At 38.0% G+C, this 25,377-nt stretch overlaps 1 long non-coding RNA gene across 1 annotated transcript in view; it reads right to left on the bottom strand.

Annotated features, from left to right (window-relative positions):
* The window catches only part of LOC134748641 (uncharacterized), a 70,686-nt gene extending 58,032 nt beyond the window's left edge, over window positions 1-12,654 (bottom strand). The window contains exon 1 of the long non-coding RNA XR_010128423.1: window positions 12,095-12,654. This is a non-coding gene — a long non-coding RNA (uncharacterized LOC134748641). The remainder of the gene's footprint in view (window positions 1-12,094) is intronic.
* Between the last annotated feature and the right edge of the window lie 12,723 nt (window positions 12,655-25,377).

Genomic DNA, 25,377 nt, shown 5'->3' with positions numbered 1-25,377 from the left:
AGAGAGAGATGCTCGCAATTTACGAACTTCTATTTTCGCGGCTATAGCCCAGGTATCGTTGAATGGTTTTATGGTATCTACTACGGCGCTTACTATCTTTTTACTTCAGACGAAGAAGACACGTTTTGGCAGTGATCATTGTTTATTTTTTGGTCCGAGCACTCCGAACACACGTTGACGGAGTTCTGAAATGGATTGTTGCTATACCTAATTAATTATAGCGGTAGCATTATCTCACTCAATATTTGTATAATTACATAGAAAGTTTGTAGTAGAGAATACTCGTAAGTATTTAACTAGCTGAGCCTGTATCTTGGAACTCATCATCATCATTATATGTAGTTTGTAACTTGTAACAATTGAGGCCTGGGATTATATAGGTAGTCTAACTTTAAATTGTGTTAGTGTGAATGTGGGTGTATGGGTGTGAGCATATGCATGGTGCTTGTCAGGGTGTGTATGTATGTGTATATGGTGTATATTTTTTGTTTGTTCTATTTTTAGGTATGTGTGACTTTCATGGAGTAGGTACTTAGTTTTGGTGTTTTTTATTTATTAAAAATACTAGCCCCGTGGGTTCGGTTCTTCTTTCACTCTCACTGAGCGTAAGCGTGAGCGAGACGGCTGTGCGTGTCTGGGATTGCGGATATCATGTTTTTTAGGGTTCCGTACCCAAAGGGTAAAAATGGGACCCTATTACTAAGACTCCGCTGTCCGTCTGGCCGTCTGTCCGTCTGTCTGTCACCAGGCTGTATCTCATGAACCGTGATAGCTAGACAGCTGAAATTTTCACAGATAATTTATTTCTTTTGCCGCTATAATAACAAATACTAAAAAGTACGGAACCCTCAGTGCGCGAGTCCGACTCGCACTTGGCCGGTTTTTTTACTAAACATATATATTTAGTAAGTTTTAACAATAATAAAAGTAATCGTTGAGTTCGATCGAAAATAAAATGGCGCATTCTTAAAAGCAATTTTCATATTTTTTAGCTTTTGTGAAAAATTATTACAACATTTTATGGCGCGTTTTAGACCTATGTTCGAATCAGGTTTCGAATCGATGAAGTTACTAAAAACCGGCCAAGTGCAAGTCGGACTCGCGTTCCAAGGGCTCCGTAGTCCGTACACACACAATTTTACAATGTATTTTTTTATGAGTAACGTGAGTGAAATGTCTTTAAAAACCCAGGGGTCGGATCAAAAACTAATTAATTATGTCCGACTCACGCTTGACTGCACATTTCCAATAGATTTTCCTGTCATCTATATATAAGATACTATATGTGTATTTTTTTCAACACTTTAGACGCAGTAGTTTTGGAGATAAAGGGGGGGGGGGGTTATTTTTTGGCTATTTTCTTTAATAACTTCTAAACTATTTATTTTAAAATTACAAAAAAAAAAATTTGAGATTCTTAAAATAAGGTCTTTCATTTGACATGTAACACGATATAGTTTGAAAAACACATTTTTTAATTTTCTCATTTAACTCCTAAAAGTGGCCCCCATGTTTAAAATTCATTTGTTTACGTTACATGTCCATCTTTGGGTCACAAATTTACATATGAGTACAAAATTTCAACTCAATTGGTCCAGTAGTTTTGAAAAAAATGGGCTGTGACAGACAGACAGACGCACGAGTGATCCTATAAGGGTTCTGTTTTTTTCCTTTTGAGGTACGGAACCCTAAAAAGGCCTCAAAAGTGCTATTCATATTTTTAGCTCCGTATTATGATCTGAAAAAGCGCTACGATTTTTCAAAAAATCTGCTGGCTGAACCTACTTCACCTAAGCATATGAGATTGATACAAATAAATTGGCAGGCAAATGAGATTCCACTGAAATCGTATCGAGCTCCTAAATGCACAGGCAATATCCGGGAAATCTGCCAATCGCTTCCGATACCCTATTTACATCTCGTATTGATAGCTATTCACACGATACATTCTGGGCAATTCCACGTATCACGTATAATTATATCTAAATGCGAAAAAATCCCAGAAAAATAATATACTTAAGAGGATAGTGGATGACCGCTTCTCCGTACAAACGTAGTTCACATTTCCCTCCCTGGATATTGACATTGAAAAAATACACAATGAATTGTACCAATACCAATTTATTTACAATAAATACCAATTTATTTTATTATTAATAAATATTTGGTGCCTAATTGTCGCAAATTTTAGTCTCTACAACTCTTTCCTACATATAAATAACATCAGAGCTATAGAAATTTTATTATCCGCGAAACACCGATTTGTATGACATTTGACCTTGAATAACTTCTGACGCGCACACGATCTATGTGTCGATTTTTAAGAGAACCTTTAATACGTCATAACGAAGGTGTATACGAGTTTCCACCTTATTATCTCTCATTCGAAGGCGAAACCCTTAATTTAACCGGGCCAATAAATGTGTTACATAATTGTTTACTGATTCTGGGAAAAATAAAATAAAAATTAAAACATCCATTTTTACAGCTAAATCAGCGTTAGAATTTACATAGGGTAAATCATAATTTATGTAAATATACAATTATCGTTAAAAGATATATGAAAAATCATACCATGTACCATTATAAATTTACACTATCTGTAATATCCCTATAATAAAGATTTTAAATATAAAATAATTGCAAACCCTAAAAATAACCGCCTAAAGTACATACTAAAAATCATCAACTTTTCCAAATTTTCCGCTATTCAGTCTTAAAACAAATGTAATTTTTTAAAACTAAAATACTGCGCAATGAATAAAAAAATGAGAAGTGTAATTATTTACGATCAAAATAGTTATACAGGACCAAATCGATTTTATCTAAAGGGGCCCACTGACTATCAGTCCGCCGGACGATATCGGCCTGCCAGTTGTTCGGAACTGTCAAATTTTTGTTTTAACTGACAGGCCTATATCGTCCGGCGGACTGATAGTCAGTGGGCCCCTTTATTATGCATAAAATTATTGGTTTTTTTGTTGTGTAGGCTGCATCCATCACCATGTATTATGTAACATATTATGTAAGGTTAAAATTTTTAAGTTACAATTGGCATCAGGGTTGCATGCAACGTTACAGTGGGCCTTCAATTCGCCCGTGGTCGTTAAGCGATTCGGAATGACACTTAGGTGAATGGAGGTAACTATACAACGAGATGACCGGATGCTTTGCAAGATAGTCGCGCGAAGGTTGCGTTCTATTTCTGGAACACGTGCTTACAATCAGACATTCCTTGATTTTCAATATTGCAAAAAGTTATAAGAACCTTAACGCATTACCGCCCATTTTACCTACTTGGGTACACCTGGGTTACTGTGTTAAATTCGATTTTCTACTGTAACTCTACCTATTAACAGCATAAAAAAATGGTGGGTTCCAAAAAGTGGGCGTGGGCGCTAATGGGTTAAGGTGAGGTTTTAAAAACCAGTGTCCTTTTTTAGATTACAATTACGGTTCCTTAAAATTAAATTGGCAATCTTGAGGCCTGTCTCCAGTACCTAACATCGATTCGAAATCAGATTTCTTGGTTTTCGCTCGATAAAAAATCACGAACACAGTCTAAAACGCAACTTAAAACACAAAAGCTTAAAATAAGTATATCAATAAATAAATATTATAAGGACATTCTTACAAAAATTGACGAAGTCCCACGGTAAGCTCAAGAAGGCTTGTGTTGTGACACAATCAATAAAAACGCGCAATTTCATTTTTGTTACAACTTACAAAAAAAATAAAATTCAAAAACACGATATCGGCGATCCCGGGCATGCACAGTCATCTCGCTGACGCTTACGCTCAGTGAGAGTGAGAGAAGTACCTAAACCCCCCTCCTGGGCCTTAAAAAAAAATTGATGATCCTCAATATAACTTGAGACTCCGGTGCTGTTACCGCTGCGTCTTATAGTACAGCGGCCAGATGGCCTAAAACACCCTTCGATGTGACTGGACAGTATACTACCGACAAGTGGTATCGTTGTGTTCGGTAGAGTCTACTGAGTACAAAATAACAACTTGTCACTTTCTAATAGTGTGGGGGGGATAACTGTGACGTCACAAAATTGGCAGTACAAAGTTTTTAACTTTTTTCTTTTAAAAATACCATGTGGGGTACCAAATGAAAGGGCTTTGTGAGTAGATTACAAATATATAACTATCGTGAGACATATTTCAAAATATTTAGATCAGTACGGTTTTTACTTACTATTATTTTTAGTCGCTTTTGGCACGCCAAAACATTCAAATATCTAAATATTTTAATATATAACATAGTCTAACATTTTCACTACTTGGTCTAACAAATTATTAGAAAACGCTCAAAAATTTCACAATCCTGAGTTGATTTTGAACTGCTCTAAATTGAAAATGGCTGAATGGATTAGTTCAAAATTTATATACAATGACTGTGAATATCCTCTATATTATATCTAAAAATAATTAAACAGATATATCGAAAAATAAGAAAAGTATATGAAGTTGAATAACTGTATAATTTACTGGTCTAATGTATGTATTTATTTTGGTATAGTATAACAGAAAATTATAGTGTTATTCAACTTGATGTACTTTTCTTATTTTTGGATATATCTGGTTAATTATTTTTAGACATGATATAAAGGATATTCACAGTCATATTGTATAATATTTGGACTAATCCATTCAGCCATATTCAATTTAGAGCAGTTCAAAGTCAACTCTGAATTGTGATTTTTTTTGATCATTTTCTAATATTTTGTTAGACCAACTAGTGAAAATGTTAGAGTATGTTATATATTTGTAATCTACTCACAAAGCCCTTTTATTTGGTGCCCCACATGGTATGTTTAAAAGAAAAAACTTAAAAACTTTGTACTGCCGATTTTGTGACGTCTCAGTTATCCCTCCCACACTTTTAGAAAGTGACAAGTTGTTATTTCGTAGTACTCAGTGGACTCTACCGAACACAACGATACCACTTGTCGGTAGTATACTGTCCAGTCACATCGAATGGTGTTTTAGGCCATCTGGCCGCTGTACTATTACGTAAGCGAACAACTCGCGAACGCGAAGCGTGTCTTGTGTGTCTGCATAAAAAGACTTCTTCATGTGTTGGCAGATGCCAACACATGAAGAAGTTTAAAGATTGCCACTGAACAATCTTACTTCTTTATTTGGCACATTTTTTTACAGATCGTTTATTTCGTAAAATATTTATTTGTCAAAAAAATATCGTTGACGACCCTTATTCGTTTTGAAAGAAGACCTATCCAACGACACCCCACACCATAGGGTTAAAGCAAAAAAAAATCACCCCCACTTTACGTGAATGGGAGGTACCCTACCCTAGTTGACTACGGAACCCTAATAAAAATTTATTGTCAGGGATCAACATTCGACGAGTCCGGTGTATAACTATTTTTTTATGTAACGCAATCATTATGTATTTTATGAATAGTTTTGAAGGTTTCGTGGCAAGATACTTTCGGTTACAGTATTCAAACATTACCCTCCCTCCCTCTCCCCCTACTCCCGCCGCTATATATTCTCAGCATGGTATGTCCCGGTTCATATTGTGATAAGTACAATTAGTAGAAAATTAGGGGCCGTAAAATTACAATAATTTACTTATTGACAAACGCTAATCAAAACGGAAAAATAATCGGGATGACAGTTGCGGTCGAAAAGCCCCGTGAACATTTCCATACATTATAAGTTTCTATAGAAGTTTGTAAATTGGCTAGTCCCTTCAACAATTTACAATGTCTTTTGAAATTAGTTTCGGCAAATGTTGCGATGAAACCAATTAAGCATCAAGATAAATCATTGTTTTCAAAACAAATAAGTCTGTCATCTTCATCTTGCGCTCATGCCAAAAATGAGCATCTGTTTCAACAATGTTAATTTTGTTTGATTAGGGGCTTTATCCAAGATTAGAAACCCGCCCCGGCTTCGCACGGGATACACAAAACCTTAACAAATTATACACCTAAACCATCCTCAAGAATCACTCTATTGATAGATGAAAACGACATGAAAATCCGTTCAGAAGTTTTCGGGTTTATCGCGAACATACATACACACAAACAGACAGACGCGGCAGGAGACTTTGTTTTATAAGGTGTAGTGTTTTATTTTATTATTGGTATGGCGATGACACCAAAATTAGAGTTAAACTTCGGCTTGTCGGTACTTGTCGGTACTTGTCGGTAGTATACTGTCCAGTCACATCGAATGGTGTTTTAGGCCATCTGGCCGCTGTACTATTACGTAAGCGAACAACTCGCGAACGCGAAGCGTGTCTTGTGTGTCTGCATAAAAAGACTTCTTCATGTGTTGGCAGATGCCAACACATGAAGAAGTTTAAAGATTGCCACTGAACAATCTTACTTCTTTATTTGGCACATTTTTTTACAGATCGTTTATTTCGTAAAATATTTATTTGTCAAAAAAATATCGTTGACGACCCTTATTCGTTTTGAAAGAAGACCTATCCAACGACACCCCACACCATAGGGTTAAAGCAAAAAAAAATCACCCCCACTTTACGTGAATGGGAGGTACCCTACCCTAGTTGACTACGGAACCCTAATAAAAATTTATTGTCAGGGATCAACATTCGACGAGTCCGGTGTATAACTATTTTTTTATGTAACGCAATCATTATGTATTTTATGAATAGTTTTGAAGGTTTCGTGGCAAGATACTTTCGGTTACAGTATTCAAACATTACCCTCCCTCCCTCTCCCCCTACTCCCGCCGCTATATATTCTCAGCATGGTATGTCCCGGTTCATATTGTGATAAGTACAATTAGTAGAAAATTAGGGGCCGTAAAATTACAATAATTTACTTATTGACAAACGCTAATCAAAACGGAAAAATAATCGGGATGACAGTTGCGGTCGAAAAGCCCCGTGAACATTTCCATACATTATAAGTTTCTATAGAAGTTTGTAAATTGGCTAGTCCCTTCAACAATTTACAATGTCTTTTGAAATTAGTTTCGGCAAATGTTGCGATGAAACCAATTAAGCATCAAGATAAATCATTGTTTTCAAAACAAATAAGTCTGTCATCTTCATCTTGCGCTCATGCCAAAAATGAGCATCTGTTTCAACAATGTTAATTTTGTTTGATTAGGGGCTTTATCCAAGATTAGAAACCCGCCCCGGCTTCGCACGGGATACACAAAACCTTAACAAATTATACACCTAAACCATCCTCAAGAATCACTCTATTGATAGATGAAAACGACATGAAAATCCGTTCAGAAGTTTTCGGGTTTATCGCGAACATACATACACACAAACAGACAGACGCGGCAGGAGACTTTGTTTTATAAGGTGTAGTGTTTTATTTTATTATTGGTATGGCGATGACACCAAAATTAGAGTTAAACTTCGGCTATCTTGCCATTTCATAATGTTCATGTTTTTATTTGGGTGATTTGTTTTTTTGTTATTGTATAGGAATCTTTAGCATAGCAGAAACTAAAAACAATCCAAGCGATCATTAAAACGTCATGAACATAGCCCATAGTATTTAACTGAAAAAGTACATTAATGATCGATAGCGGCGAGTATGAAAAACAAGTACCAATAGGGTAATACGAGTCGTCAGTAACGCATTACGTTCAGCCATATTGCTGTTTCACTCAATATAAAAGCAGTAACTACAATTGAAAACTCATTCAATTTTCTACCTAATCGCATGGGAACAATGTGTATTATTAAACGAGTTTTCAAATGGAGTTACAGCACATATGAGAAGCACTACGTTGGCGGCCATGTTGTTGGTGACCAGACGTCACGGTGACGCGTCCTCGTCAGCTGATAGCGTTGCGTTGCGATACCTACTTATGTATGATGCAAATGCATATTATAAAATAAATGCATATTATTTTTGGCCAAGGTCGGATTAAGAGCAAGTAGGTATAAACAGGTCGGATGCCGAGTGAAAGGCGTAAATATTGATTATTTTTGTTGATGTATACGAATACATTTTTGTAACCGCTCAATGAGATACGTGTATATTGGATTGGGTCTTTCGCTCGAGGACAGTATTACTAATGTCAAAGATAGATATAACTCCGTAATAGATGGATACAGTCTAAGGAAAAAACGTGCCTCGAAAATTAAGAAAATTTGATTCTCGATCAGAGGGCGCCACTAGCTTTGGCCTACTGTCGTATAGATGGCGTTGACGGTTTCGTTTGTTATTTAACAATTGTAACGCATATCAGTGATAGAACATGGGTCAAAATCATATAAAAATAATTAATGCAAATAAAAAAATCATTTATCCATATTTAAATACATTTTAACGTGTTTTTATAAATCTTCATTTTTAGTTTTAAAGTATGTCGATAGATGGCAGTGAAGTTACAGTGGTTACAAAATGTACTATGACAGTACCGCTCTATCTTATTATATCCTCTTTGCTAATGTGGTGATCCAGCAAAGTACAGGTTCTCGCCGATATAACAAGTGGAAATGTCAATGGGATGACCATATTCAGCTGCAGAACCTATTATTGTTGAATGTTCTCTAGTGGATCCATGAACCGTAAATCGTATTTAGTTTAGTGTGAGATGCCTTTCGGCTAAATGCAGTTGGACAGTGTTGCGAATCGTGCTGGATTTATGTTTTAAAATAGATTAGAATATGCTGATGATGATGCTGGACATGCGTTGCTTTGACCAGACAAATATCAATTGTAGCGATTCTTTGAAGCTTACTTCAGAGGTCAGTTGATTTCAGGAAATGCCAGACACATTGGATAAGATATTCCTTATTGCACAATGTGACGCTCAACAAAATAGATACCTACTAGATAGGGACTTCTATCGAGTGATCTAATACTGGATCTGCATTGCTGTTACTTACTATTCTAGTAGAACCTGCGTTCTGCATTCTGATTCATACTTTTTCGAAACACATGTTTCGTCGACTGCACTGAATAAATGTAGGTACTTTATTCGATACGTGCGCATTTATTACACTACGGGACCGGATTTAGCGCAAAAACAAGCTAATTTCATCCACAAAGAACTTTTGGAATGTTTGTAGTGAATTACAACAGGTTTTCATTGCTTTCCTCGAATCAGTTTATTGATCAGTTCATATTTCAGCTGAGCTAAACGTGTAAACATTGACTCACGGCCACTAAGTTTAGTCAACGATCTCTCGCTCTTGCCATTGTCAAAAAGATTAGAAGCTCATTATTTCAAAGGAAACTGTCCGTACGAAAAAGCCTCTAAACCCAATAATTCCTTCCGATCGAAATCCTTGTGTATATGACAAAGAAGCCTTCATATTTCGGATGTCATGTTTGAAAATAAGACTGCTAACGTTCATCTTAATTAGTAACCATCTTTAAATAGATTTAGTAAACATTCTACAATAGTTATTTGTTTTACAAGGGGGCAAAGTTGTTGTTTAACTTCTCGTGCTAATATTGATTTCGTGCAAATTTTGCCACCGAGTAAAATACTATGTAAAATATCAAACAAAATCAAAGCAAATCAATTCAAAATGAATGTTAATATTAAATATTTATCATTCTTCATTTAAAAGTCAATTCTACCATCCAACATTAAGGAAACAACTCAATATTTGCATTTGGTTACTTTGCCCCACATGTGGATAAAATGCAACTTTCTCATCCGTTTTCGAACAATCAGGAGAGGCTTTACTAGCTGTTGTGGGGAAAACTATATTGTAGGGCTTCTTTGTTACTCTGTCAACACCAAACTAAGTAAGATCCTATAAGTTTGTTGCCAACAACGCAAAATTTGAATTATCTTTTACGTATTTAGTTGCCATGCCTATTTGTTGTAGACAAATAGAGGGAAAATATAATAAAAAAGTGTTCGTCGGATGTAAATTATTATTGTTCTCATTGTAATGCCCTTCCATATGGGTTTGAAAAGCGGTAACATTTAAAGTCTGTTCAACCATATCAGATCTATTGCGATATACTTGCTTCTTAAAACGGCCACTGACGTGATTTTACTCCATTATCACTCGACATTTTTCGACTCGTCATAATATAAGATTGTCAACAGAAACAACACCTGCCTGCAGTCTTAGTATGTTTTCACTCGATGTCTTCAAACTTGTACAAAGCGGCTTTGTAAGTACCCATTGGAAATATATATTTTAGTCACATAACGAAGCACACACTACCTTATTTTCAGGGTTATAAGAGCGTCTTTATATATAAGCACGCTTTAACGTGGAACATATTATCGCAGACGATCAATTCTTTGTTAGACTTCGTAAAGTTAGTTGCTAAGTCTGACTAAAACGCGCTGGACTGATAATGATCTGAAAGAAGACATGCATGTTTTTGTGTATTCGGGTATTGTTATTCGCGCGCGAGCGCGGGTTCAAGGCGACGCCGCCATGTGGGAGGCCCCATGAGTAATTCTGTCAGTTTTTGAGACTAGACTATGACACAAATCGATTTAGAAGAGTTGATGCCGCGTGTATAAAAATATTGATGTGTTGATACAACATGCTGCATACAGTGGGTACCACCACATATGTGATCAATCCGAACATAAGTTTTTCCTGTGCGATTTTCCATCATCTGTTTTACCTTCGGCAACATAATCTCAATTGGACCTTGTCCGAAGGTTCAGGGATAGTCCCAATTAATATTGATAGATTAATATAAATCTTAACAAGTGGCGAGAAGTGACCCAAACCGAGACAGGTAAGACTTTTAATATTATCAACCAATTGAGCTGGCAGACCCTGAGGCTTCTTTTAAAAAAAAAAGTAACGGATAAACCATTTACACTGAAATCACTGAAATAGTGCGATTGACCCATGCCTGTAATTATGTAGCCTTGGCGAAGAATGCAGAACCGGTTCTGCTAAAGATTACGTTGACAACAGCCTTGTATCTTCAGATATATCTTTGAAATCTCCGGAACACCATTTCTTGGGAAATGTTAAATGTCGGTATAGGAAGAAGCTGGAAATGCCATGACGTTACACTGTCTTAGCGAAATGTACAGAAAAGAGTAACTGTTATTACAATGAATTTTTATTATAACTACGGGACCATAACTTGTGTATAGAGAGAATTGCCTACAAAGCGAAACTGAACGAAAAAGAATGAACAATTTTCATCCCAATGTTTGGCAAAATCTCGACAGCAACTAGCGATTATAGAAGCGGTACACGAAAGCGTCGGCTGGGATCACCCGATCACCTTGAACTGAGCGCTCGACATTTTTTGCGACTGCTCGATACAACAGGATACAGAGTGGGCCCTTAGTCGATTTGTTGATGCCCTTGGCTTAGAAATTTGGGATGCCATCTCAGAATTCCTCAGTTTTAGGCCTTGAGAACTCTTTGAAATATGGTCTTGTCAAGTTGAAAAGGTAGGCGTATAAAATTGTATGCACACTTTGCAAAGACTTGTTAAGTAGATAGAACTAGACATTTATATGCTAAGATGAGAGAAGAAGAGAGATAAAGAGAGAGATATCCAATATAATAAAAACTGAATTAATCAATAAATTAGAAATCTTTCTACAACAATAATGATAATGAAGTGGATAACTTGACATTTAAAGATGGCAAAGTTGTTTCAAATAAGCCGCATGCTATTTTTATAAAGTTTACTTAAGTATGCGATCAATTGTACGTGAATTGAATCGTAATGAGCTATTTACCTTACAACTCTGAAACAAGTTATTCTTAGCTTTCAGCCGTTTCTGTGAGCTGTTACTTATGGAATTGAGTTTCCTATTTGTTTCGTATCTATTAGCAATGATAAGAGAGCCTTGAGCTGAGTCACTTAGAGGACGGACACACACATAGGTATTTACTGTCTAATGTAAAATACAAATATGACCGCAATACACGTAGGTATAACATATACGAAGGCCGTAATTTTTCCTTGATCCATTAGACTAAATGAAAAATATGCAATTTTAACACCTTAGTAATAACTGTACTGTTTATTGAACAAAATTGACCAGACAGGCAGACAACCCCCTAGATTGCAGAATAAATTACTAAGCTTCATTGGTACTTAAAGTGTCGGAACGTTTAAAGAAATCACCCGAAAGGAATCAAACAGTTGTTGCTTATACTTACCAAGACGGATGTTTGATATGAGGAAGTGTTGCATAACAGGTGAAGCTTGGCTTGGCGCGACGTCGCGGCAACGCACATACTGAACCGACATGTCAAATTCCAAACACACTGAGTTAACCAACTAGTTTTCGGGGTTTTAACAGGTGAGTTAGGAGAAAAGTGCGGCGTACGGCGCGGTTCGTGAGGCACTGACGGCCGGTCGCGCCGAACGCCGGCCGCTCCTGCATTGCGGCCGTGTGGCGCGCAGCCGCAGTCGCGCGCGCATGACCTTGGCATTGAACTTGGCAATGGGCCGGCGCGGGGGCCGGGGGCCCGATGCACCAGCTGCACCGCCCCTCTCCTTCCGTCAGCACGCGAGCGCCCCAAACCTGATCCCTACGAATTTTGCCGCTCGCCCAATGAGAAACGCTCTATGACTTCCCTTTTGGTGCTGACGGATTAACTTGATTTGCTTTGTGAGCCTTGCGTTTTACTTTGTACAGTGGATTTATTTTATGGGATTCAGTTTTGCTTTCCTGTAGCCTGATAAGATTCATAAGTTTGTTGAATAAAGAAAAGATTTGGTTCATTAGGCTTGTTTTCTTTCCTTGTCCAAAATTAATCCAGTCTTACTTTACTATAATTTATAGAACAGACTTTTAGCAATAAGGCTGTTTAATATTTATATTATTGTAGTTGGTTAAGAAGTATAACTTCTTAGTAATAAAATGGAGGCAGTCACATGTTACCGTTCGCGTGGCTGAGCTGATGTAACATTTGCGAGCAAAAACTAGTCGCCGTTTATAGACTTAGGACTCCGCCATTTTGTTAAATTCCTGAACAAAACCATAGCTGAAATTGATGGAGTTAATCAGATTCATGTTACAAAATGAGTTATCCCGGTGATGTGGCGTACACGTGTCGGGGATGAAGCGGGAGACGTAGGGGGGATGATGAGGGCGGGGGGGGGATGATTCGGAGATCGATGAGGCGCGCGCAGGCGGCCCCCCACTCCCCCCAGTGCTTGCGTCGCTACGACTACCTAACTGACGCTATTCTCACGTCTTTCCGAGGTTTTAACTCAGATTATCCAGTCTATCTGCGTCCTAGAAATCAATGACAACAATGCGTAATAGCGGAGCGCTTATACTGGTTTTCCCTGAAGCAAACGCTAGCGAAGTCGGTATGTGCTGATAATATATCGCTGGCCTGGGAGCGATTCCGCCGAAATACAAGTATGTACTAGGTAGGTACCTACTTACTTCGCATGAACAGATTCCGCCTACACAGCTAAGTACAGATAGCCTTGTTTGTTATTTATTCCAGGCAGTCGTCAGGTGAAATAAACGAGGTAATTTTTCTGATAGCCAGAACAGTGAGCAACAAAAATATCACGCTCAATAATCAAGCTTTACTATCTTGGGAATATGTAGAGTTGCGTGCGAATACTGCGAATTACTTTCAACAGCGCTTACTTCGCAACCTCCGCTGCTCGCTGTAAGTAAGTACATCAGTAACTGTGAATTTCGCCGAGATGAAAACGCGTGACTGGTCGGACCGGTTTTATGTTAATCTCAGGTATTGTATCAGAAGTTACACTTTAAGTTTATTGCGCAACTTATGTATGAAAGTCTCGGAAATTGCGAGTTGGGGGATAAATGTCGGAAAAGTTTTGGGCGCCGAGTCGCCGTATATATATCAAACGTCGGGAGTAATTGGCACAGACCATATTGGATTTGCCCTCGAGGCCTAAGATTCCGGGGAATTATGATAGTACGTTTGCTGAGATTAGGAAAACAACCGGATATTACCTAATGACGAATTGCACTGGTACAGGTAGGTACCTACCTGTTAATTTCGTTCTACCTTTGTAATCGTGCGGTCCCAACCTAACTTGAGTAGGTAAGTAGGTACAGATTCATTTCATAATCCTTTACCATCGTATCGTGCGTTTCCGTGAAAATACGATGGTACATCTGTAATAGGTAAGTACATCAATTTTGTCATTTTACATAATATATTCAACTGTTTATAGTTTTATACTAAGTACCTAAATACAAAAACAAAAATTGACTTATGAAGGATATAATAGCTAACTGTTGTATTTTTATTGTTTTGTACGTAGGTACCTATTTCTTTTTATCTTAAGATTCACCTTTTTTCTTACCTACCTACATAGGTACACAGGTATACATACATCAAACTACAACCCAGGTAATAAAATATGTAAGTTTTCCTTTCCGGATGGTTCCGTTTTTGGATGTTTTTTATTGTGTTTGTGACACACCGCAAACTTAATTTTCCTTACAAAATTCATTAGTTACCTACTTAAGAAAACACCGTATTGCACCGTCCCACCTTCCATCGACCAAGGCTGGGACGGCCGCCGCCACCGCGCGCCGTAGCGGCCGAGCACCTCAAACGGCGCAAATATGCAGCTATTGATTCTGGTTGCATACTTGAGCTGTTTGGGGTGGAGGCCCACGGGCCTTGGGGACTCGGAACACACTATATATTTAGGGAGCTAGCGAAGCGTCTCACTGATGTTATGGCTCCTCTACACGATGGGCCATCATACTGGCCCACTAAGATAGGCCAGCGTGTAGAGGGTAGTGGTGTCGGATGGCTTATGGCGCGGCGGGTAGGCGACGGGATGGCCACATTCGCCACGGTGTCGGTTTTTCGTCCGCACATCAAAGGTAGGCCAGCAATCAATGGTGCGTACGCATCTACACGTGGCCCAATCGTAGATCAATCATCGCATGACCATCTCGCTGGTTCATCGCTGGGCCATCGTGTAGAGGAGCCATTACGGGTGGCCGGAAGGCTTGTTTCTTCCTGGCCCAGCGAATTGGCATCGCCATACAGCGCGGCAATGCCACCAGTCTTCTGGGCACCCTACCATCCGGCACCGAGCTAGCTCCCATTTTTACTTGTAAATATGTGTATGTAGTGTGTAGATATTTTTAGTTAATTAGATTTAGTATTATTTCTGTTTGTTTTACTAGAAAACACTATTATTAATAAAAATAATTCGATTATTCCGTCGAATGTCCAATTCCTCGAATGTCAATTTTCCTTGAATGTCCAATCCCTCGCACGTCCATTTAGGTACCCCGAAAATACAATTCTTCGAACGTCCATTTACCCCGAAAATCTAATTCTAAGTCAAAAACTGTTTTGTACAATGAAATTGGAAATCAGAAAATTCGGAAGTTGGATATATTAACCTTTGGGACGCCAAGAGCCACTAAATAGGTCGTGTGCTGTCGTGCCTGCCATGGCAGCGACCACTAAAGTGGTCATGGCGGACGCTGTCAAAGCAATTGTCCTGCTGACAGATAAGGTTTATATTCGTTATTCACTAGTCGAGATATTGGCGTGTAGGCCACGTCTTGACGCTTGAGGAAAAGCGTTCAAAAGGTTAAAGAAAGTACAGGGTGGGCCAGTGATAAATGCATTTAAAAAAATTAATAAATAATCAATTTTTATGTTTTTAAATAAAAATTATAATTAGAACGGTAGCGGTTGCGGCACTCTTCCAGTCTTGCTTGTAAATTTTGAAAGACTTTACAAGACTTTCGTGTTAAGAGATTTCCTGGCTCCGAAACTTCACGAATCGTATGGTTACAACAACAACACATGGTTTCAGCAAGACGGGGCCACCTGCCATACAAGTAACGTGACCCTGGAAGTTTTGCGTGAAATGTTTCCTCAAAAATTGATATCGAGGCGAGGTGACATTGCTTGGCCTCCCAGGAGCCCTGACTTAACTTCGGCAGACTTCTTTTTGTAGGGTTACTTGAAGAGTAAAGTGTACTCCAATAATCCGACAACCACAGCAGAATTAAAGGAGAATATTCGTCAAGAAATCCAATCAATATCTCCGCAACTTCTAACGAAAGTCTTTCAAAATTTACAAGCAGGACTGGAAGAGTGCCGCAACTGCTACGGACGACATCTTGATGATTTAATTTTTAAAACATAAAATTTATTTCTTTATCCCAAATTCTAATTATAACTTTTATTTAAAAACATAAAAATGTATTATTTATTAATTGTTTTTAAAATGCTACTGGCCCACCCTGTACTTTCTTTAACCTTTTGAACGCTTTTCCGCTTTTGTATTACTTCCTTTTTATCAAGTACTATAGGTATTATTATCCATGTTTTGTATGTAAGGTCAGGGTCACATTTATCCCCGACAGGTGGACTTGGGTCGAATGTCGGTCAATGGTTGTAAGAAAAGGTACGTAGGTATAGTTTCAATTTTGTTATTTTATTTTTATAAATAAATCATTTCTCGGCAACAGCTTTTTGTAAGCAGCGCCTTCGGTAATAACATTCTCCAAATACCTTTCAGTCGAAAATGTTTTTCTCACATTTAAACCTAGTTCGAAGGCTTTTTAATTTTTATAAATAGTATGGTATTTGTCATTTTCAGATTCCGTAATTGAGCATTTCAGGAAATCGAAGATATTAAAGACAATATATATAATTATAATAGTATAAGTATACTTATGTAGTTATTGTCTTATTTAGTCTTCTAGTGAAGACTATGATACATACAATGAATAACAGTAAGTACTTACGTCATTTAATACGCATTGTGCATTCTAATGATAAAGAAAAAAAACCATAGTTTAATTTTTTTGGTCTTGGGCCTCCCATATCCAGTTGGCCCCGCTATATTGATTATGTCGTCAGACCAGCATGCCAATGGTCGTCTTCTCTTCCTTTTTCCATCTGGACCTTTCCAGGCTGTCGCGTGTAAGGTCCACCTCTCGTTCTGGACTCTAGCAAGATGGCCAGCCCATCTGCATTTTCGTTTCTGGGCCTGGCTTAGTGCATCTATAATCTTAGTTTTTTCTCTGATTGTGGAATGTGTGATCTTGTATTTTTTTCTTATTTTAACTATACACCTTTCCATTCCCCATCGGCATGGGACTATCGTCCTTTTCGCCTTTGAAGAGAATTTCCATGTTTGGCATGTATATATAGATCATTGTTGGGAGTTGGGAGTATGAATATATCCATTAAGTACCTTTTTTTTAAGCTTGATAGGTAGGTCGCTTTTTAGGGTTTCTTTTAGACTTTTAGTCTAATGATAATATATGAATTAATCCAAAATCTTATTTAGCGACATATTTTTATCATTTGTTGTATTTTATTATGTACCTTCATATAACTATAAGTATTCATAAATATATATATTTACGTGGATCATATTAATACATGCTAAAAAATAAGTAATCCACGAAAAATCATTAAGAATTTGCGGCACTTGTGGTCGAGGCGTTTGGGCTTTGATCGTCAGAAACAAACACGTGAAAGAAATACTTATTCCTAAACGTAATTGGTGTTTAGCGACCTTCTTTTTTTTACAATTATGGCCTGGACGGGCAGAGACGTATTTCTCCTAGAGACAGCCTGCCAGGACATACGTAGATTCAAAATCTTTTATACCCCGCCACATTATGCCCCTCGCGTTGCTCCTCGTGTTGCCGCGATGTTGCCCTCTTTGGAATTTGTTCACGGAACACTTATTTGATTTATTAGGAAGGGGATACCCTTTCATTTTAGCGGTATCTCTGAAAGGGAAACCCCTTCCTAGAGCTAAACTAGTGAACGGGTAAGCCATTCAAAGGAAAAGTCAATCGATGGGGCTATTCGATAAACGACAGCCATTTAAAGGCTTTTTTTCTGGGAAGGGGTGGACGGGTCCCTGGGTGTACAATAATATTTGTTATTGTGTGCGTGACCGCTAAAAACGGCGCCCCCGCGGCCTAACTACGCGGATGATTCTACATCCTACATCCGATATCGGATCGGACACTGTGAAAGTGCTCTTAAGTTTGTAAATAGTAAACTTCTAAGAATATTCCTGTTTATCAATTAAATATACCTAAGTAGATAATAAATTTACTATCATGACACAGATTTTAAAATAAAAGTTGTATGGCCTGTGGACAATAGGGAGCTAATCATAAGATTGAATGTTTTCTAAGACAATTATTTTAAATTTCCCACCAACTAGTAACTCATAAAACATACAATAAAATTATTACGTACCTACTAAGTACTCACACCTGTACGTCCTGTCAAGTATTTTAATAAAAAATAAAGGTCAAAGCAACGGAATTACAAGGCGGAGGGTACTTTGTATAATTATGTAGATAGCTCGGTTTAGTCGTGTATTAATAAAAGGTCAAAATGTACAAAAAAACTGTACAAATGTACGTTTTGTACGTGTCTATCATTGTGTTTGAGAAGTCACATGAGATGTTTTATTATACACTAGACTTAGTTTACAAATATGAGCACTTTACAAATATTATTCGTATGACAATTGTAAGGATTTTTAGATATCAGGGGAAGGCACGGGGAAGGACATAGGGTACTTTTTATAATCATCGGCATCATTCCACGCAGATAAAGTACGAGGTGGAAGCTAGTACGGGTACGGGTATATAATGGTACACCTACATATCTGTATTTTCAGTGTTTTAAGCGTAATATCAAACTTGATTCCGAAAACTATAGGATCATTTCGGCGTTTTTCCGTCTGTGTCAATGTTTTTTTCGACGTGTTATTTTATGTTTCTACTAGTAAATCGTACCTTTCAGGTCTTTTCATATCTAATTATTATTCCTATTTATTGCTATCCCAACAACCTTTTTCGAGATAATTGAAAATATGAGAAGAGATGCTGGATAGTTGGATACCACCTCCTATGACGTAAACAAGAAACCAAACCTCCCCAGTCATATGATTACCTCCTTTAATTCTCGCGATCCGTCCCTTTTCCCCCGTACCAGAAAGAGAGGGATGCAGTTTCCGAGTTTTCCGATGACGTCCACCCGGGCGTGGGTGGCCTTGGGCGGTGTTCTGAACGCTTACCGAGGCGCTGATTCAAGTTAACCAGTATAGGTGGTTCTTAGTTTTTTATTAAGGCTGGAGGTCAGAGGTTAGGTTGGTTGGCGGTTCCCGAGTGTTTTGTAGGCTTTAGTAATGCTTGGCCTTGTGTTGTAGAATCGATAGGCGCGCGCTCAGCTGGGCCCGGCGGCGGCGTGGTAATGAATCTGTACTTCGGTACTTTGTTTTCGAACTCCGATACCCGGGCAAGCGTGGGAGGTTCTATTTGTCTTGTTTTGGCGTGTTTTTACCCGACTGTGGCCAAAGCGGCTATAATGTCGCTTACAAATTCTATTGACAAAAACGATCCATAAAGGAGGTTTTTTTAGAAAAATACGTAGTTGGGTTAAAGTAGAAGAAATAATAGTGGCTATAGCCAAAATAATCTGACATACTTAAAGAAAATGTGACAAAGCCCTCCAGGGCGAAGGCCGGATTCGTAACGGCATCTTCAGATATCGCGGCTATCCCTGGCCCTGGACCCAGGCTAACCATATACCCCGTTACAACGGTACCCGTCCTAATTTCTCGACTATATGCCATCACAGAAAGGTTAGGCGTCTTTGACCAACTCAGGGCGAGCGGTACGTGCTCGCACCTCCTATACGAATACGAATACACTTTATTAATTTATTAATTTTCTCCTTGAATCTGGCAGACTGTGATTATATTGACGTACGTTCCAAGATCAAGCATTATTTGAAGCCGAGGATCTCTCGAGGACAAGACATGTCTATATTTAGACGGTTTTTATAAGCAGTTATAACCTCGTAAGACCCACCATAAAGTTATTCAATTTTAATTTGAACCTTGTTCTATAAGTAAATTGGAACGAATTTCGTTTGTTTTACAACGCAGTGAAACAAAAGAAATGCTACTGTATTTGTTTCATGTAAGGTTCAAATTAGATTGCAATGAATATGTACATTTTAATGTACATTTAGACTCACGAGGATAACACAGAGCGACGCAACGTGGTGCAAAAAATGATAAAAAGGTAAACCTTTGGATGCTAATTGAGATATACTATTGACAAATCAGAAATTGTTACTTAAGAAATAGCACAATCGGATTAAGACTAACTGCGAAATCCCTAGAAAAGACCTGAAATTTGATATGTATATAAATTAAAGGCCCCTTTTTCATGTCCATACCATTTGACATTTGGGGACCTCGAGGAATCGCAGCCATCTTGGAAAATGTGTACCATCCTGGAGAAATTCGCGTTTTACTCTAAATCTACGTTCACTATGAAACTATGGTGTAAGGCAACATTAAAGCCTTAAATTCTGCAGAAAAAAGTCCTAGATATCTTTGCGGAAAGAATACATTTTGTTATAGAAAATACTTGCTGAATCCAGATTTAGCGCTTATGTCCTTTCAGGGGATATTCTCTTGATAGGAAACTTGGAGGAATATGAATTCCACTATTGTCTACACATTGTGTACACATCCTACCCCAATATCAACATTTTACTCGACTGCGACTTAACCAAAAATTATAAGGGTTATGGCTTTAAGTACTGATGATTCAGTACACCCTGTAGCTTAGGATACTGGACGGATTTTTTTTAATGACGTATCGGCTGATCCCTCTGGCCCTTCATAACCTATTTAAATTTGTTTTATTAAAGAAAAACCAATACAGCCGCCTTGAAAGGACGCCGAAAATTAAATCATATTTTTTTCTTCTAACGCCTAAACTATTTAACGGATTGAAATTTTCAATATTTTCAATAAAATAGACATCAGTAGATCCATAATTGCTACACGAGCGCTATGCAATACAAATTCACTAAAACTAACGGAGAAAAAAATGTTTAGGGCTAAATGATGTGATTGCAAAAACAGATTTTAGGTCTTGTCTTAAATGGAGGTTGACAATAGTGACAGTAATCAAATTTGACACAAATTTTAGGATCCCAGTTTGCGTGTCTTAAAATTTGAGCTTCGGGGACCACGATGACCTATGGACTTAAGAGTAGCATTATATAAATAAATAAGTGTACACGTTTGATTGATTGATAATTTATTCGTCAATATGGGTTACAAAGAGATCTGAGAAGAAGACCGAGAGGTAAGAGGCCGTTTTATATTATGTTCATGTTTTTTAACGGCTAAATTGTCATACAGAGGAGAATCAGTTTGTAAGAACACAACATTTCTAACTGAATAACAATGGCAATTTGTATTACTTGAAAACTTTAAACTAAATAAAATATTAAGTTATTGAAAATAGATTATTAATTAGCTGTTGTTATTTGAGGTGTGAAATAAAGATATATTGTATTGTATTAACATTTTGTTAATCAGTCCTACGTTAGCAAGTACTAAGTAGTGACATATTTAGCTAAAGCATGACGTCACACAATGTTGCGTCTTGACGCTTATTATGCAGATAAAGGAATTTTAATCAAGTTGTTTAGAACATATGGTTGATTTTTTTCTCGGTTATAAACTATTTGTCAGTGAAATTTCCGAGACGTAGGCCCTTATTTGTGCTTTTATTAAAAATTTGTTTTTTGAATTATGTACCTATCGGTATGTTTTTATTTATAATTAATGACGTCATTAACGGGTTTAACGCGATTATTTTTCAATATTTTACCTTTTTTCCGACGTTTCAGCCAGGTTGCACTAGCTGTGGTCACGGACCGGACGGACTGTATACAAAACGTGAGAGTTTAGTGTTATCTTGTATTTTATTTATTATGTAATTAGTTTTAATTGTATTTTATTATGTGTTATATGGAAATGTATTTCGGGAATGAGTTAATTTCATTCATTCATTTATTCACGACCGCCGCCCATGCTAACAGGTTAGCGACGTCAAACAGACGTGCGTCCCGCCGGCCCCTTGCGTCCACGCGGCGCAGACGCGGCGCTGCGTCATGCCGTGTGTTTGGCCAAGCCTTTAGATTACTACGCGTATTATCAATACCTAATAAATATTAAAACTTGCTGTACAAAGCCACCCCATAAGACCTCACTTATAGTGTGGTTGAACATGGGTTGAATAAATAGGATTATGTTCATTTTGGGATGTTAAATTTGAAAAAAGCGTCAGCAGTTCAGCCTTAGAGTCAGTGTAGCAAAGAAATTACTTTCAGAATACACTCTTTTCTGATCGTCGACTAAAAAGTTGATTATTATTTTATTAGGTAGGTACAGGTACCTCAGAAATTTAATATTCCTTAACATATTATTTTACTATAAAAGGTAATAGTATACCCAAGACATAGGACCCACAAATGTCCCACGAAAATAATTCACGATATTTTTAAATTAAATACCAACCTAGTTAGTAAATACTCGTACCTACATAGGGTTGCCATATGGAAAAATTAAATGTCCTGATAAAAATCCTGACATCACCCTAGAAATCCTGACATTTCTTGTAACAGAGATTTGGCGTAACTTAAACGACGCCCCGGCGGCGCGCTGCGCTCTTTTTATGAGGTTATTCCTAAAAACCCTGACACTTGCCAAGTCCGGCCGCAATCCGGACAAAGGGTCAAAAATCCTGACATGTCCGGACAAATCCTGACGTATGACAACCCTATACCTACATAAACCGCATAACCTGCCGATGTCCTAGTTCATCTATTTAGATATCCATTGGAGTTAATAGTCTTAATGCAGTAACAATAGAATAATAAACTAATTGTTATAATTCCATTTACCGTTAATGTCAGAATTATAATTTACGATATTATGCCGTTGCCGCATTAAAATCGATTAGGTATAATAAATAAAATATCTGGATCTAATGGAATAGAATGGTGTCTGTTGCTGCACTCAGAGAAAACTATTGTGAAAATAACAAAAAAACGTTGCTAAATAGGAGCCGACAGAGTCAAATTGCGGGCGCAGCAAGCTTAATTTTGCGAAAAAAAATTGCGTAAATGACAAAGCGAAAGCGTTAACTTTGTGAAAAAGCACATAGCGAATTTCACAAAGTCGAATTTTTCACAATTTTACTCTGTCGGCTCCTATTTCGCAATTTCAACTTTGTGAAAAATCATATAGCTAATTTCACAACGTAACATTTCTCGCAATTTGACTCTGTCTGCTCCTATTTTGCAATTTTAACTTTGTGAATATTCAGCAATGTCGACATTGTGAAATAACGTTGACAATAATACATAGTAAAAGTTGTGATTTATAACATTGCTAATTTAGCAAATCTTTACATTGCAATATGAACATTGTTAATTTAACAAATTTAGTTTTTAACAATTTTTCTTTGATGCCTATTCCGAACATAGCTATTTTAGCAATTTTTATTTTGTGGTTTTATCAAGTGAACTTCGTTATATAAACTACTTTGAAGTCGTAGTTTTAGCAAAGTTGAAAGACGGAATAGAGAAGTCATCAATGTTGATATTGTTAGCTCAGCAGAATAATATTGCGGGGATAGCAATGTTAATGTTGCTAGCTCCGCAGTGTAATATTGTGGTTATAGCAATGCTGACGTTGCTAGCTCCGCAGTGTAATATTGCGGGGATAGCAATGCTGACGTTGCTAACTCCGCAATGGAATATTGCGGGGATAGCAATACTGACGTTGCTAACTCCGCAGTGGAATATTGCGGGGATAGCAATACTGACTTTGCTAGCTCCGCAGTGGAATATTGCGGGGATAGCAATTCTGACGCTGCTAGTTCCGCAGTAGAATATTGCGGGGACAGCAATGTTGACGTTGCTAGTTCCGCAGTGGAATATTGCGGGGATAGCAATGCTGACGTTGCTAACTCCGCAGTGGAATATTGCGGGGATAGCAATACTGACGTTGCTAACTCCGCAGTGGAATGTTGCGGGGATAGCAATTCTGACGCTGCTAGTTCCGCAGTAGAATATTGCGGGGACAGCAATGTTGACGTTGCTAGTTCCGCAGTGAAATATTGCGGGGATAGCAATGCTGACGTTGATAGCTCCGCAGAGGAATATTGCGGGGATAGCAATGCTGACGTTGCTAGCTCCGCAGTGGAATATTGCGGGGATAGCAATACTGACTTTGCTAGCTCCGCAGTGGAATATTGCGGGGATAGCAATGCTGACGTTGCTAGTTCCGCAGTGGAATATTGCGGGGATAGCAATGCTGACGTTGCTAGCTCCGCAGAGGAATATTTCGGGGATAGCAATGCTGACATTGCTAGTTCCGCAGTGGAATATTGCGGGGATAGCAATGCTGACATTGCTAGCTCCGCAGAGGAATATTGCGGGGATAGCAATGCTGACATTGCTAGCTCCGCAGAGGAATATTGCGGGGATAGCAATGCTGACGTTGCTAGCTCCGCAGAGGAATATTGCGGGGATAGCAATGCTGACATTGCTAGCTCCACAGAGGAATATTGCGGGGATAGCAATGCTGACGTTGCTAGCTCCGCAGAGGAATTTTGCGGGGATAGCAATGCTAACGTTGCTAGCTCCGCAGTGGAATATTGCGGGGATAGCAATGCTGACGTTGCTAGCTCCGCAGTGGAATATTGCGGGGATAGCAATGCTGACGTTGCTAGCTCCGCAGTGGAATATTGCGGGGATAGCAATTCAGACGTTGCTAGCTCCGCAGTGGAATATTGCGGGGATAGCAATGCTGACGTTGCTAGCTCCGCAGTGGAATATCGCGGGGATAGCAATGTTTACGTTCAACATTGCAGAACTAGCAATGCCAAAAGTCGCGAACGACAATAGCTACCTGAAAAAATACAACAATATTTATAAAACTAACTTTTATTATTAAAAAACGTTTGCAGGTCCGTAAGAATAGAAAAAAATGTTGCCCACTAAAATACAAATAATGTAGATAATAATGGGAAACTAAAAGTTTCCAGTGAAAAATCAACTATTTACTAATATGTAAATCAAAAACAAACACTCGGTGTTTCGAAAATGGGAATTGAACCCGCTAAATGAAAGAAAGACCTGCAATTTACTGTACCGATCGGAAGGCTTAATTACATACATTTATTTAAGATGCTATGTTATTTTGAAGAACCCTTTGATTGAGCCTTTCGATCGGTACAGTAAAATTGAAAGGTTTTTTTTGTTTTTCACATTTAGCGGTATAGTAACAGTTAAGCTATGTCAGCTCATATTCAAGCGCGCGTGCACCGCGATTTGATCTGATTAGCCAAAACCCATATCCGTAGGAACGGATCAACGGGACGCCAGTCCCGCCTGAACCATTGTACAGTTAACTGGTTATTTTAATATACGGAGTCGAATATAAAAGTGATTATTATTCAACACTAAAATACCTATTTAAATACTATTTACCCTCTAGCCACTATACAGAAGTACCGTCAGCGGGATCCGGGAATCGAACCCGCTTTAGAAGTACTAAAAAAGCGGGTTCGATTCCCGGATCAGCCAGGCGACTTTTTTCA

This window comes from Cydia strobilella, chromosome 16 (genome assembly GCF_947568885.1).
Source record: "Cydia strobilella chromosome 16, ilCydStro3.1, whole genome shotgun sequence".
In the NCBI taxonomy this organism is placed as follows: Eukaryota; Metazoa; Arthropoda; class Insecta; order Lepidoptera; family Tortricidae; genus Cydia; species Cydia strobilella.
The sequence above is the reverse complement of the archived record's forward strand: the minus strand, read 5'-3'. Positions and strand labels throughout refer to the sequence as shown.